Source organism: Pteropus alecto, unplaced genomic scaffold, assembly GCF_000325575.1.
Source record: "Pteropus alecto unplaced genomic scaffold, ASM32557v1 scaffold166, whole genome shotgun sequence".
Classification (NCBI taxonomy): domain Eukaryota; kingdom Metazoa; phylum Chordata; class Mammalia; order Chiroptera; family Pteropodidae; genus Pteropus; species Pteropus alecto.
The window spans coordinates 6,644,071-6,661,139 of record NW_006439757.1 but is presented as its reverse complement, the minus strand read 5'-3'; the positions used below and the strand labels follow the sequence as shown (position 1 = coordinate 6,661,139).

The following is a 17,069-nucleotide window of genomic DNA, read 5'->3' as shown; positions in this document are numbered from 1 at the left end:
GTGTTAGAGTTGATTAGCCAAAGAGAAAAATTGTAAAATATTCATTTTGTTGTTTTTTCAATGATTTATTTTATTTCTGTTCAATTAGCAGAGTTTTGGCAAATATTGGAGACATCACATATTTTCTTTCTAACAGTGTACACTATTAAAATTAGACAAGGGAATTAAAGCTCTATTAATAAAGAATATTGTTTTTTGCTCACTCAAGGAATTTGATGCGGAGGTGTGAAATCAAAGTTATATTAGTGAAGCATGGTAATTGACAATTGCTTATAAATTATTGTTTTTCCTCTTAAAATTATTAATATTTATGACATTGTAGCTAACTTTAGTTAACATCCTTAAATTTATATAATAAATGTTCAAATATATTTATACTGACATTACTATGATTCATAAAACTGTCTTTCAGTGGGGAAAATGGATTGTGATTTTATGATTTTTGCCTAAAAATAATAAACCAGTGATTGTCCAGAGGGAAGATATTAATTCCTCTGTTATTTTACTCATTTCAATTCCATGATGGCTTATTTAAGTCCAATGATTTAACTTGAATGTGCTTCTTCAACAATTTGTCAATGAGTAAATATAAAGAGTATGAGGTTATGGCCAGGGATATATTTTATAATCTATGATTCTAAAATTTATAGATGAAGGTTTATTTTAATTTATGTCAAGAAAAATTGTGACATAAAAAATAAAGACAGACATATCTTTCAAAGTCATATTGGAATGTGGTCTAACACTCCACTCTTTAAGGTATAGACTCTGTGGACATGCATGTTACCTTGTGTATATGTTGTCCAAAAAAGATGCAAATGATTTCTGTTCTATAGAAAAGATGACTCCAAAATAATTGTTTTGTTGCCCTGTAAGATATTAACCACTTTTGCATTTAACTTAACAAACTTATTTCAGCATGCCTTTCCTAAATTATATAATTCTCTGCATTTTAAATGAACTTTGAAGTAGCTTTATCATCTTGCTGGATTCTTTATTAATGTTCATTTTATATTTACATGAAAATTGTGTTTTAACTTTTAAAATTACACTTCAACAATGTTTTAAGCTCCACACTTCTATGGTTCCTATGCGCTGTAGCGTAATACTTTGGTAAGATGTGTTTTTTACTTCCCACAATTTAACTGAATAAAAGAGATAGCTGTTAGTTATACAATTTAGTGATAAAATTTGGCATCAGGAACTGCTTTTTTTGTAAAGTGGTAGTGGAAGGACTTAAATGCTTCTACTGTTTTAAGACATTTAGAGACCTGAACAGAATTCCTTTTCTAACAGGTATACACCCATGAAACACCTCAGTCATTGCTCTGTCATTTCCTAGGTAACTGGCTGCTGGAAAGACATGAAATCCCTTTAAATGACAATCTTCTTATTCGTAAGGAAGATAAAAGACATCCTAGCAACTTGCCATACAGATTTGTGAAAAAATTATATTAAATGAAACATACATCTTTAATCTAACACCACATAAATTGTAAAAATTTAATAAGATTTAGTTCTCCTTCCCTGACAGAAACATTTACTCTATTGCTTTTGTACTCCCTTAAATTCCCTTGATCATTTGCTTTAAAGATTTTTTCTTATTATATCTGAATATTATATTTATCAAAGGACTGAAAATTCAACTTTTAAATAAATTAGAAAAAGTTTATAAAACTCAAAAGAGTACTTCATAAGAATATGTAATATTCAGCTTCTAACTGGAAAATACAAAAATAATTGATAAGAAAATATTCTTTATTTCTCAAATTCTTAATATTACATAACATGTGTTTACTCTGATATGAATTTATAAAGTAGAATATTCCAGCTATAATTGGTAGAACAGTAGTCAAAAGAATACACTTGTGTTAATAGAAAATTATGCATGGTCGTGTAATTTACTTAGAAAAACTGTTATTAGCCTTTAAATAATATAAAGTTTTAGGACTTGAAAAAGTACACACTGAGTCTGAATATTATCATTGCTACTATATTTACTTAAATCTATTTCCCTCTAAATAAAATAAAGTTACCCCTGTGCAGTGAAATGTCAGTTAAAAGTATTTTGTTAAAGTCAGTATTGACCTTGTCACACACTAAAATAAATCTTATATGAACCAACTATAACTTCAAGGTATTTCTAAATTGGAAGTAACTTTAAAGGAGAAGATCTAGGAGAGAATAAGTCAAGGCTTAAAGGAAATTCCTCACCTGAGTTTCCACTTAAAAAACATGCTGAAATTTCTTAATTTGTTTTAATTACCAGGCTTATTTAGGCACAGGTTCAAATTTGAAATTGTGCTTGTTAAATGAATAATTAAGATATACTTTAAAGTTTTAATTGGTTATTAGAGTTGTCTAGTTGAAATGATGTGGTAATTGTGTGTGCCAAAGGAGATTATGTGGCACATTAAATAATAGTTATATTCTTAAATAAATATAATAGCAGCATCAGGTGTCAAATGAGTGTTATGGGTAATGAATTATTGATAGAAGAAAAGATTATGAATTAGTGGACTCAAAAATTAATTCAGACTTTGACCTTGAAGAATAAGAAGGAACAAAATATTTCTAAAGAAATATGTAGAAACTTTAACTGAAGAGACATTTTTATGAAGACAGAAATAGATAAATAATATTCAGGAGACATAGAACCAACCAATTCCATTGCCATAGTGACTCAGTATAAGATTAGTGGGGAACAGAATTTTCTTGAGTCTAAATCAATACTGAAAAATGCCTAGGTGCAACTGATCAATGATTAACTTGGTCTATAAAGAATTTATTTGCTTCAGTTTTGCTCATTTGTTTGTTATTGAGCAAAAATGTATTAGAGAAATGTTGAGAAGAGGCAGGGTGACATTTTGTGTGAGATTCCTACTAAGGGAACAGGCATAGATAGCAAGCAAGGGTCAGTTTCTTTCACAAAGTGAATCTATAGCAACGTTCTGTCAACATATGATGGAGAAAAGCAGGAACAAAATAAGATTAAAGAACTTGGGTTCTAGTGACTCAAAGAAAAACAATACTTTTGGTAAAAATGGAAAAATCATCAGAATACAGTTTATACATAAATATGTTGACTTGAAGTTTTTGAAAGACATCCTACTACACATAATTAGAATATATGTGTAGTTTGAAGACACAAGATTTATTATCCATCTTTATGAAAACTTACTGACCAAAGTGTAAAGTGATTCTTATGTTCAATTACTGTTATTTATTATTTTGAATATCATTCAAGTTCCCAGTTATGATTACAGTTTTGAGATTGCCATTATTGAATGTCAGGTTTATCCTAAGAAATCCACTTATATCATCTTTTATGATGAAAAAAGTATTACTGTGCCAGTTTTGCCAGCAAGAAAGGCACAAAGAAGGTAGATGACTTCAAGGGCTAAGCTGAGTTGGACAGAGATGAGCTGCCAGGTGTCAGCAGCTGATTGACACCACAAGCTAAAGTGAAAGTAACATGAAAACTTTTAGTCACTTAGTGCAAAAATATGAGGCTAAATTAGAGGAAGTGCTGACTGTCCCAGTGTTTCATTTTTCTCTATGAAATTGTCACCATCAAGGGTCAAGTAGATCAGCATAGACATAATAAATCGTAAGCCTTCTCATTGCCAAGAATGACTGAACATAAATGATCCTGCAGTTTCATAGACTTGGGAGTAGAAGGGAAAGGAGGTGTAAGGGATAGGGTGGCACAGCACTAAATACCAAGTCAGAGATGAAAAAGCGTCTTTGTTTCCCACTACTCCTTTTCTCCATAAAGAGGTCTCCAGAAAGGCTCAGCCATAGACTCCTGATGAAGATGCCTCCTAAGGAGGTACCAGGGCCAGTAATACAGAGAGGATAATAGCATGGCTGGCCAAAAGACCCTGAGTCCTTGCCTTCTAGTCCTTCAGAGATGGCAATGTGTTGGCTGGGCAGAGTCTGGTGTTGAGAGGGCAGCTTTTGCCTGTGAGTCCTGCCGAGTTAAGCCTTTGCAACTACCTGTGGTCAGGCCTGAAAGATCACATGCAGTTTTTTGACCAGGAGCCTCAATAATTTGGGCACAAACTGACCCAATTCAAAACTTATACTTGTATGGCTTGGGAAAAAATTATATATTTTTCTATTCAAGATGCTGCTCTCATTAAAATCATTTTTAGCAAGTTGCCTATAACTTTATTGATTTTCCTATAATCTCTTATAATTTTACTCTTCTTTACTAATAAAGTATATGTTTGGAAATTTTCTTGTCACTTGGGATAGAAAACAGACATGGAGGTAAAGGTGTAGTCCCATAGACCCAAAGGCCACCTAAAAAGTAGTAGAGGCAGAAACCAGCCGTGCTGGGATTTATGTTAGATAGTCATAGGGTTTAGCTGTCTAGATGTATCATGAAAGTCACTGATCTCCAGAAATAAAATAAACTTAGATTTAACTAATATTTCATTGATACCATTTCTTTCTACTTTGTCTAACACTATCTCTATATACGTTGCCTTCACTCCTTCACTAAATCCCAAACACTGGTCACTGGCAGTATTTCTTAATTCATATTTGGTAACCATGTAATGAAATTATTTCTGCATAAGAAGTTCCCAATAAATATTTCTCAGTTGAATGTGCTAAGCAATTAATAAAATAGAGAGCTTTGTTTTTCCTGGAGATCAGGGACTTTCTGGTACATCCAGGCAGCAGAATAATGTGGCTGCCCATTAGGAGTTCTAATCTTGGCACTAGAAATGACAAATTGTGATCAGGAGCTTAATATTGGCAAGGCCAACCTAACAAGAAGTCAAAAAGAATAAATTACTAATTAGAAATGGAAGTTTCAGATTAAGATGCATTATAAAATTCAAACTTAAATTTCATTGGGATTTAATGTTACACTTAATGGACTAAAGTGATTTCAAATGTCCTTTTTTGGCACCTCTCTACACGTTTAAAGTAACATGCCTGTCATTCATCTTTGGTTAATCTGAGGAAGTAAAATAATTATACTCTGATATTATGTTCCATATATTCATTTTTCTTTAGGCATAATTTTAAACATAGAGCTTCCACTTGTGTGTTACCTTTAAGCAGTTTTTAGCACTATGGCCATGTTTCTGCTTAGAGTGTAACATTCGTGCCTTAGGAAGATTTGTAGACTCATCAGGATACATTGATGTTTTTAATTCAATATTTTTTTCTGTTTTGTTACAATTTTTCTTAACTAAAATATTATCCATAACTCAAAACATAGAAATTATTGATTTTAAAATAGAATCTGTAAAGTAGAAAAATATATATGTCGGGGGAATTAACATTTGTAGGGCACCTGTCATGTGACAGACAAATGCATTATATTAAATTGGCTTATTCAATCAAGATAAAAATGTTGTCAGGAAATATGTCTTCTCCCCATTTATGTCTGAGAAACCAAGGCTGAGATGATTTAATTAAAATCATACAAAAGGAGTTATAAGTAAAAGCCAGAATTAAAAGCCAGGTTTGTTGGCTTCAAACTCACCTCATTTAGTCTATATAAGAATATTTCCATTGATGTCTAATTCTTCCTTGTGTATTAGTCTTGAATTCAAAATGAGTGATTTGGGTCTATGATCATGCCACCCTGAACATGCCCGATCTCGTCTGATCTCAAAAGCTAAGCAGAGTCAGGCCTGGTTAGTACTTGGATGGGAGACCATCTAGGAATACCAGAGGCTGTAGGCTTTAAAAAAAGAAAAAAAAAATGAAAAAGAATGAGTGATTTGGACATATGTTGCCATCATAAAACTATTTCAAAGTCTATATCTGTATGATAGCATCGATATAAATTTAAAATTTTCTTCATAGTAATTTTTAATTCAGATTTGGAATTTTGTGCTTTTTAATATGTGTAATGAAATGCTGTGATTTTAGTCAATTCCACTTTAATACTCCAGAAAAATATTTGATACTACTCAAAGTTATCACATGAGAAAACATCTGGTTGTACAATACTCATGCCTTAAGCAATATAATAAAATATATTAAAATATGGTGAATTAACAAAGATTAATTCCATATAATTAACCATTAAGGTTTCGAGCTTATGTATTTTGCATAATGGCACCTGACAAAAATATATTTCTTAAAATCATTGTGAAATACTGGTATTAAAAACTAGTAAACATAGAAAATAGTCAATTTATTAAGACTTTAAATTTAAATTAAGACTTTAAATTAAGTCTTAATAAATTGTAATTACTTTTAATGTAATTAAAAAGAAATTTCTGAAGGCTATTATTTCCATATGATGACATATTTTATTGTTATTCTATTAGCAAAAATTGCTACATGCCATTAACAGTCATAGAAGAGTTAGAATGGCAAACTAGTATTTACTAACATGACTCTAACTACAGCGGCTGTGATGCTTGCTGAAGAGGCCCCATGCAGTATACAAGTGATTCACTACAACACCTGCTTCTCTGCTTTTTCCAATCGTAACTGCAGCCTAATTTGCACAGGATTGAAAGTAAAGTTTTGTATACAGCAGATGGTCTAGACTCAATAATACCTATGGAAGAGATAAAGTATATATATATATATACAAAGGTGGAGAAGCAGATTAGAATAGAGAATACTTATTTTAATCTTGCCATATCATCACTTTTTCTTGTTCTAGATGTTTAACTAATTGCAGAATAGCAGATGACATTTTGTTTTCTCAAGCAGTGCAGTTTTCTATTTTGGAATGGAGGTTTATAAGCACTTTACTATAATGAGCATGTGACAAATAACTTACATTGAAGGATGAAACTTTTTAAGGTGTTTATGGTTTAAAAAAAATCATAGACACCTATTGTAAATCTATAGCTCTATTTATGACATAAAGCAATTTTAATAAGTATTTATATATTAGAATGAAAAATACATTATGTAATTATCAGATTTGAAGTACAATAATTTTGCATTTTTAATTATTCTCTAAATTATAATATCAGAAAATATCCTAAATTTCAGTTTTTTAAAAAAAATTACAGTGGTATATCTATAGACATGGACATAACGTGCAGGGAAAAATTAAAATATCAAAATAAAAGTGCTTATCTCTAGATTTTAGAATTGGAAGTGATTTAGGCTTTTGAAAGTCAACATACATGTAGTCCTATTAATATAAGAAAAAGAAAAAATAAAGCAAATTTAGTACAGTAAATTATGGAGAAGAGGTCCACATTTTATTTTCCAGGAAAGAGTAATTAAAAATACAAATAAGGTGATTGCTGTTATTCTTTAGTAATTCCTTAAAATGTAGTTTCTTAATTGATAATAGCTATCTTGTCTCTTATGAGGAAGCACTTATTCCCACACATTTATTTGTCTTATATGAAATACTACATAACCAGTATTGGAAATTTTCATTTTTGCACATTCATTCCTATAATTCTTTTCATCACTTACAAATTTAATTGTGTCGTGCTTTGTCTACTCTCAAAATCTAATAAGTAGCTGGGCTGGAAGAAGTAATTTTAAACAAGCACTTATTGAGATTTTGATGAAAGTCATGCGCAGATTACATTTTTAAAAAGTATATTTAAAATAAGAAAGGAGAGGATTTGCAAGAGTTCACATGTTTTCTCTATACAGTAGATAATATGGTTCTGTGTCTATTATAATAGTTTTGTGAGTAAGACTTGAGGCTTGAGAAAAATTTTTAAAAGTTTTATGGCTACTGTTAGAAGATTCCCAAGATGAATATATAAGCTTTGGTTATATTGCCCAGTCCCTGTTTCTCTAACAGGACCCTGCAGTCTGGTGTCAACCACAACAAAAAGTGAAGTAATTCAGCTGAAGGATGTTCTCAGGCTACAATAATGCTAATTTTATTTCTTATATATCAGGTGACCTATCCTGAAGAAATATAAAACAACTAAGATGATTCGTAGCTTTAAAACTTAAACTTGTTCCTATATATTCCTAATGTATACTTTGCTTTGCAAACTATGCCAATTGTAAATAGTAATAAATATGTAATGATCTAAATTGAACTTCACAAATACAACCTTAGGGTTTACCCTCTGAGGGTTAGGAAAAAAAATTGAAAGAAGTAAATTATAAGAAATACTGGGGAACACAAATCCATATTTATAATATTTATGATATTTATAAAATGAAAATAGTAAAATCTCGATAAAGTAGGCTTCTATTTTAGAAAAAGAAAGATAATTCTTTTTTTTTTTTTTGAAAATCAGATTACTAGAAGAAATAAGAAAATGTAATTGCTGAACAGCAGCCAGAATCCAAATCATTTAAAAAGTTGTGGCATAATAAAATAACTTTGACAGACAGAAAGCTTAGTGTGTTACATTTTTAAATGTATTGTTATGATAGCCTATTAAAAAGTTTATATACATGCAATTATGGAAAATGTTGATGGTACCAGAAGTATAATGATAGTGTAAATATAGAAGCACTGGAAGGAATGGAGAATACTTGTACCATTTGGTTTTAAAGTTAATTTGATCTAATGAGGATAATTCAATCCCATTGTCACTTACTTTAACATTTCTTATTGAGCTATAGGGAGTGATATGCTTTCAATGAAATAATTAATAATATTTTTATGTGATGACAAAGGTATTGTATAACTTTTTAAATGTTTTTCATTTTTAAAGAGCTTAATATTTAAAGAGGCAAAAAAAACCAATCAGAATTCTTTAATCTTAGATAGTTGCAACATTTGTTAAATGTACCTTTTGGCAGGGGGTATGTAGCCTTTGTATATATATCTTAAGGAAGTGAGTACATAAATTTTTAATTATTCAAGAGGCTTTTACCCTTTATTTATTTTATCTGATAACTTTATATTTGTTGATCGATTACAATTTCTATCATCTCAATGTCTCTCCCTAATTGAGACCCCATAAGAGATAGTAATAGACACCTGATTATAGTCCTATATTTAAATTGAGATTCTCCTTTACTTTAGTATTTTTGGGATGGTCAACTGTCAAATGACAAAGAGGTATTGATGAACTTTTAATAATTGTGAATACTTAGACTAAAATTATTTTCAATATAGTGCATTGTATGACGAATGGAATATAAGAATGATTTGCTATCAGAGTATAGGTAGATTTATTAATGAGAATATATAGTAGGAATCTAATTACAAATGACAATGATAGTGATTGCTTGCAATTTACCGGGGAATTTGTGTACATGTATCATGCAACATAAGCATTTTTATTCTTAGTGATCAATGAAGCCAGTTAACTTGTGAACATACACAGCAAGTAAAGAATGGAATTCAAATCCTTTCCCAGATTCTAATTTCAAAATCCTTGCTTTTGACACTCTGCTAAATTACATATTATTATTCTGATTTAAGGACCACCTATTTTGTGATGGGTAGTATATGAGAAGATATACTACGTAAACTATTTAATCAAATGATGTAAGTTTTAATAACCTTATTTTTAAAAAGAGGAAGCTGAGATTCAAGAAGCTCAACTCGCTTTTTCAGAATCACATAATTGTTAAACGTTAAGATCGGTTGGTTTGTACAAGACTGAGAAATTTAATAGATTTAATAGTCATATTAATTTTATTAATTCGATTTTCAAAAATTCTGAGATAAAGTAATACTAAACAAGAGTAGCAGAAGAGATTAGGACTCTCTCATATAAAAAATGCACTATGAAACTCCCATTTCAGGAAGTTTAAATAAATTGAAAGCAAAAACATTTTAAATAACAACAATTTATTATAAGCCATATCATTTTTAAAAATTATACCCTCAGATATTTTTTAACATAAAAAAATAATTTGGTATGGTGTTTTACATACATATGTATGGTGCCATAAGAATTAAAAAGTAAAATAAACATAAGAATGATTGAATTAGTCAATATTATATGAAAATTGTTGAGCTACATTAGGAATTCATGTTTTGCATACTTTATCATGTTCTATAATAAAACGGTAGTTTTGTTATTAGAGCACATGTAGCTCTTACACTTCTAACAGAGCACTTTGCAAATGTGTAACATGATTGACACTAGAAATGCAATCTAAAAGAAGGGAAGCCGATATTCAGTATTTCTGAAACTTCATATTGGTATCCATGTTTTATTAGCAAGAATAGTTTGGTATGAATATTTTTAAAGGATATGTACTACTAGTTATTTATTATTGCGGTATTATAATATATTCACTCTAGAGACCTATTATATTACTATTTTAAGAATCATAGTTATGAATTTTTACTTTATCATTTTTCAGAGTTTTAAAAATGTGTAGAAAATTTCCAAATTATGAAAAAAGCCTTATTTCCAGTTCCTCTTTTCTTTCCTTTTTTTCTCTAAATGGGAAACTATTATCTGAACAATGAAGCCGTCTGAGCCTGAGAAAAGGGACCACTAGAGTAGTAGTTCTTCCAGGAGGAAGCAAGAATCTCCAAGTTCACTTTTAAAAGAACTTCAGAACATCTTAACTTTATGAATGACATGAAAAATATACTGATTGTGGATGTTAGGATGAACTATTAGAAGTAATTATAAAATTTTAGTCCTTATTACTTTAACAAGTTTACTCCCATTTAGAAACCTCCAATACATGCCAAATTAGATGTGCCAATATACAAACTATTAACTCCTTATCATTAAGGAAATTATGTCTCACATTTTATTGTAATTTACAAAATGCTTTTCAAAACATCATTTTATTTTCTCCTTACATCTGTTTGTGAGATAAAGTGAGCAAATGCTTTAATTCCCATTTTGTACACATTTAGAAATTAAAACTTATAAAGAGGAAAGAACTTTCCCCAGTTTCTCGAAAGCAGTCAGTGGCAAAGTGGGGTTTCAAATCCCAGTCTTTATTTTTCAAACACTTGATGCCCTAAATGAATAATTGGATTTGAAGTGTTGTAAAGTTAACAAAAGCAACAACAAGGCTCTCTAAGAAGCACATGTTTGATGGAAAAATTATTATGCATGTGTGGATACATAATATCCTCCGACATAGCTGAAGGAAGCAGAAAAAATAAGTAGAAAGAAAAATAAATATTTATGGATAAAAAATAATCAACATCCTATGAATTCTGTAAATATCTTTTATTCTACATAAGCATACATTGAAATTGAGAGTTGAAAATTATTTAAGATTAAGAGAAAAATGAGAATCTGTTGGCTTTATTCAGGTCCTCAATACCAATTATATATTTTCCTTTGTGATTAGTTAAAAGGAAATTATCCCTTCCTCTAGGACATCTGAAAAGACAACTATGCAGTCTTTGCCTGGGAGTCACAGTGGCTGGCAAAAAAGAGGTACCCAATAAACATTTCCTAAAAAAATAAATTATCTTAGAGAAGATTTTTAGTGGTCTTTATTTTTAAAAGTCTTATTTGTTTTTATTTCAGAAACAGACAGACAACCTAAATATAAAAAAAGAGTCATTATTTTGGGACACAATATATATTGTAGCTGTGGTGTATGCAATTAGCAGAACAATATTCCCAATTCTCTCTTGACATAAAACCAGCTGAGCCAACAAGAGCAGTATCATATAGCAGCACACAGAAGGAAAATTCAAAAATTTAGTAATAAATTTCTCATGTAAACTATATGACTTGACTAATCTTCAAGTCACAGCTTCTTTCCCCACGTTTTTAGAATGATTCAGAACGTAGGACTGTTGAGTTTTGTGCATTCATTCATCTTTATTGCCTAATTGACAGTCATCAAACTTGTTATATTACTTATCATATAGCAGCACACAGAAGGAAAATTCAAAAATTTAGTAATAAATTTCTCATGTAAACTATATGACTTGACTAATCTTCAAGTCACAGCTTCTTTCCCCACGTTTTTAGAATGATTCAGAACATAGGACTGTTGAGTTTTGTGCATCCATTCATCTTTATTGCCTAATTGACATTCATCAAACTTGTTATATTACCTTCTAACAACCTTTGGGTTAGTGCACACTTAGCAAAACAGTAAGTCTAAATTTATTAATTATCATCTTTTAATTATAAAAAATTTCAAATGATTTTCAAAATGTTTTATTTAACTCTTGCAACATCTCTTAATGAGGAAATCAGATCACTGATTAACTACTGTATGTTTAATTATTATTTTTTAATCAATTATACCATTTGGTGAACTCAACATTTATAGATTTTATATCTAAGCTTTTAACTCTTCCCAAGCAACCACAGAATTTCATGGTATACAATATTATGTGTTTTGCTTGCGATGCAATTTAGATTCACAATCTCTTATTGCCAGTATGAACAAAAATGGTGTCTGGCTAATAAGAAATCCATGTGACCACCTCATATAAGACTCTCAGTGTGGTGTTTTTGTTCTCAATTCAGTTTGTCTGTACAATAACTCCAGTAAAGTCCTATGAACATTATTTCTTAAGAAAAGAAAACAAAACAAAATTTTAACAATTAAAAAAATTCAAGTGAGGGAAACATTGTCAACCAGAATTAAAACATTATACTAGATAGATATTGCTACATAACATATTACTCCAAATTTCAATGTGTTAAAATCACTACAGTTCATTATTTCTTGTAATGTTTTATGTCAGTGTGGAGGTCCTACCAATGTGGCTTGACTTTGACTGATCTTGGTTGAGCTTTCTCATTGGTAAGCTATTAACAGACTAGCCTTTGATAATCTCAGCTAGAATAACAGTTCAGCTCCATGTGGTCTCTCACCTTCTAGGAGGCTAGTCTCATAATGTTGGCAAAGATCCAAGAGAAAGCAGGCCCTGTCATATAATAGGCCAAGCAGAAATGCACTTTTCTTTCTTCAAGCTCCTGCTTGCATCACATTTGCTAATATTACTTTGGCCAGAGCAAGTAACAGAAAAGTCCACAGTCAGAGGGAAGATGACAAGAAATTTACATAGCAAATGGCATGGTTTAGTAAAGCATTTGGTGATGATAATTGAGATCATCAGTGAAATTAGTCTATCACAAAAGGTGATTCATTTGTTAACAACACTTTGTTAAAAGATCTGTCTGCTAAGATACGGAATAATTCTCCATTGAAGGTTGAAGATATTTAATTTTCAGTTGTGTGAGGAAAAGCTCAGTCTCCAACTAGTGAATTTCATTGCAGGGCAAGAACTTATTTTTTACCATAAAATAATTTATAATGTTTAAAGTGGCTTCCAGATAGCATTCATTTATAATGGCAATTACCTTCATTTAGAGGCAAACCGAGAACCTCTAAGAAATCCTAGAAGATATTTTGAATGATTGACAAGTCTTTACTTCTAAAACAAACTCATTCTTCAATTTTTTCAACCTTTATTTAGAGATTGTAAATAAAATTATTTTCAATTCAGAGTCATTGTGATTAAAAAGGCAATTAAAATGCAGAGAAATAAGTGTGTCCATAAGGCTAAGTATATGAATTCTATGATGCGCTATGTATAAGCTAACTATAATCAGAAATTAAACTTTGCAGCATGGGTGTTTTATTTTAAAAGTTTTTATTGAAATATAAAAATGATAGAGACAAGTACATAAACCATAAGTTTACAGCATAATGAATTTTTACAAATTCAAAACATCTGTGTAATATCAGCTCTGTGACACTTTTGAATTTATACTCTTTATGTCATCCACTTTTTTATTGTTGAATGATAAGGATAGAAAGTGTGTGTCGTTCAAAACATGTGGCCTACAGTTGACTAGATAGCTGACCATTGTTTTCCTAATCTGACATTTTTCTTGAGAAATATTGAAATTTGATACACTAGTTATCAACCCATTGCCTCTGCTCCAAAATCACCCTTACGTGACTGCTCTGCAATAATTTATCTGGATCTAATAATTATTTTTCCTATAGCAGATGACATATTTTGTTAGCAGAGAGTAGTAGAGGGACATTAGAGTAGGAGAGGGGTTTCTCTTTCAAGTCTGGTGTGTTTTTCTAGGCAGCCTCTTAGTTATGTGCAACTTCCTTAGCGCCTAGGAAGCATGCACCTTCTGCAGGCCTTTGCTCCTGATTGATAGCAGCTCATGGGACTCCCCATAGGCAGACTTCCTTAGTAATTTGCTACCCAATAATACCACAAGTGGCTTCTCAGTGGGGGCTTTCCAGCAGGGTACCTCATTAAAAATTTCTTCTTGGACCCTCTTGGACCCTCTGCAGCCTCAGTGAATTTCTCTATTCTCTACTCTCCAATGAGCCATAGACCTGCCCACCCTCTACAAAGAGATCTGGGTATCAACCTTGCAGAGAAGGCATCTCTTCTTTGAGTTCACTGTTTCTTCTCTAGGGATAATGGTTGCTCCTGTATTTATTATTCCTATATTCTTTAAAGTAGGGGTCTGTTAGGAACTGAGCTGCACAGAAGGAGGTGAGCAGTGGGAGAGCAGGCAAAGCTTCCTCTGTATCTGTAGCCGCTCCCCGGAGCTAGCATCACTGCCTCAGCTCCACTTCAGATCATCAGGCGTTAGATTCTCATAGGACCATCTGTCTCTGCTGCCACAAAGGTTGGGGACTGCTGCTTAGAGTATCTTTTTTTTTCTTGTAGTAAACGATTATCTATTTCTCCAAATCCTTGTTATAGTTAATATTTTTAATTAAAATTTCCATGTTCAAACTACTGTGTGGTTTCTACCTCTTGATTAGTTCCTGAATGATATGCTTGTTCTCTTCAGGGTCTCAGAGTTCTTCTGATTCAAGACCAATGATTCATGAAAATAATGCCAAATGAATTTTTGCATATTGTTATTTGCTGATTTAATTCAGGATATTTAAAATATATTATCAATGAACATAAACTCAATTTAATGTTGAAATCAACCAAAAAATATTAGAAAATAATTATCAAAATTGCATTGAAAGTAAGAAACAAGTGCTGTTGAAAAGAAAATGATCAGAAATGAATATTTTTTGAGTCAAAAAAAACAAGTGATGATTAGTTTTATCATTTAAATATGTAATAGCATCAAATTCTGATTATTTCCTTTTAAAATTATATTTACTTGTTATATATATGCTCATACAATTAATTAATTGATCGATTGATTGATTTTAACAATGAGATTATAGATAACTAAGTGATCCCACTTCTCTTAGTCACGCAAAGCATACTTATGCTGGAGGACTGGCTGACATTGTTACCTCATCTCTCTGATTTTTCTTAATCTCTTTAGTAGATCATTCACTCCTCTATATTACATATAATTTTTTTCAGGTATGATGATACCTTTACTCTGGTTATACTTGGTCTCAAAAACGTGGGAGTCTTTCCATTTTTTGAAGATGATTATGTGCTTTTCTCTGATAGCCTATAACATTTCTTGCTATCTGTTGTCTTCAGTAGTATGAATATATTTCTAGGTTATTTTTTAATTCGTTACTTTTGGAAAATTATTGACTATTTATTTGCAAATATTTTTCTCTCCATTCTCCCTTTTTTTTTCTTTCTAGAATACTAATTACATATTTTAGACTGATTTCAGCCTATATCTCTTAGATACTCTGTTCTTTTCTTTCTTTTTTGTTTTTGTTCTCACAAATTTCCTATTGTATTTCCATTTATGTAATGTCCAATGACCTATATTCAAGTTCTCTGACTCTTTCTCTGGATGTATCAGGTGTACTGATGAGCCTGTCAAAGACAGCCTTCATCTCTGTTACTGTGTGTGTTTGAATTTATTTCTAGATTATCCTTTGACATTTTCCTATTGTTTCCATTTCTTTGCTAAAATTACCCATCTATTCATGAATGTCATCAAGTTTTCCACTACAGTCTATGACATAGTAATCATAGTTATTTTAAATCACCTATATGATTTTTCCAGTAACAGAATTATATTTGAGATTAGTTCTATTGATTGTTTTGTCTCCCAACGGCAGAATTATTTCTTTCCATTCTGTGTATCTCATTACTTTTAGTTGAAATCTACATATTCTGTGTGGGTTAGTAGAAATGTAAATAGTACTTATACCTGAAAATAGGAATGTCTCTTTTTCTGCTTGGCCTTTATTGAGGAGTTGAGCTATTTCACTTTTGTTAGTTGCTGTGATTTCCTTCAGTGCCCCTCCAGCTTCAAATCCCTCTAGTGGTCCTTTGTGGTTAGGGCAGGATTTTATTTTATTATTTTATTTTATTTTATTATTTTATTTTATTTTATTTTTTATTTATTTTATTTCATTTTATTTTTAGTTTCAAGTATACAGTACATTGGTTAGACATTTATATAGTTTATAAAACAACCCCTCAAATTGCTATTTTTCTATTCTTGATTATGTTTGGTCCACCCTCAGTTTTAGCCTTTCCCTGTGAGCCTGTACCTCACAGAGGTTGTTTCCCCGTGCTCTTGTCCGTCCACTAGTGGCAGTCTGCTGTTGCTTGTTTCCTGATCTTGTTAGCCTAAGTGGTTCAGAGCAAGGAAGCATTCTACATTTTTCTCATTCAGCCTCAGCCTTAAGCAGTTCATGTGTCTGAGCCTTTGAACGGAGTTTTTTTCTCTGTGATCCTGCCTGCCCCAGTGGAAACAGATCTGTAATTTTCTGGAACTAAGAGAATTTCTTGCCTTTCTCTTTTTCTCAAACTCAACGGATTTTCACCCACTCAAAGTGAGATCTCCTGCCTTTCTTAAGCAGCTTAAGACTTTATTCTATTGCAAGAAGAATCCAGTTAAAAATTATTTCATTCCTCAGCAGCAGCTGTTACCCAGCAGTGGAACCACACTACGAGGGATGCTTTCTCTGATTTCTCTTTCTCTCAGTCTTCCTCATGAGCAAATAGTGAGGTCCGTGGAGGAGAGGCTGCAAGTGTTTGTCCACTCAGGGCTCTATATTCACACAACTGTGCATGTTCAGCTTTTAACAGTTCATTAAAAATTTAGTTGTTTTCTTCCAGTACTCTGGTATAGATGAGTGACTGCCTATACTAGATAGTGATTACCCCTACTAATGTCTTGTCTCTTCCTGGAGGCTCTCTCCAATTTTTCCTCAGATTTTACTGTAATCACTTGCCCCTGGAAGTCAGCACTCTGATGAGTTCAAGAACAGTAGTATTTTGCAGATTGCTCAGTTTCTTCTTGTTTTTTCGGATAGGTATG

The 17,069-nt window shown here is 31.4% G+C and overlaps 1 protein-coding gene and 1 pseudogene across 3 annotated transcripts in view; both read left to right on the top strand.

Moving 5' to 3' along the window:
• The window catches only part of FSTL5 (follistatin like 5), a 498,432-nt gene that overhangs the window by 327,743 nt on the left and 153,620 nt on the right, over window positions 1–17,069 (top strand). The gene's annotated exons all lie outside the window — the stretch shown is intronic.
• On the top strand, window positions 5,591–5,709 carry LOC112483951 (annotated as a pseudogene).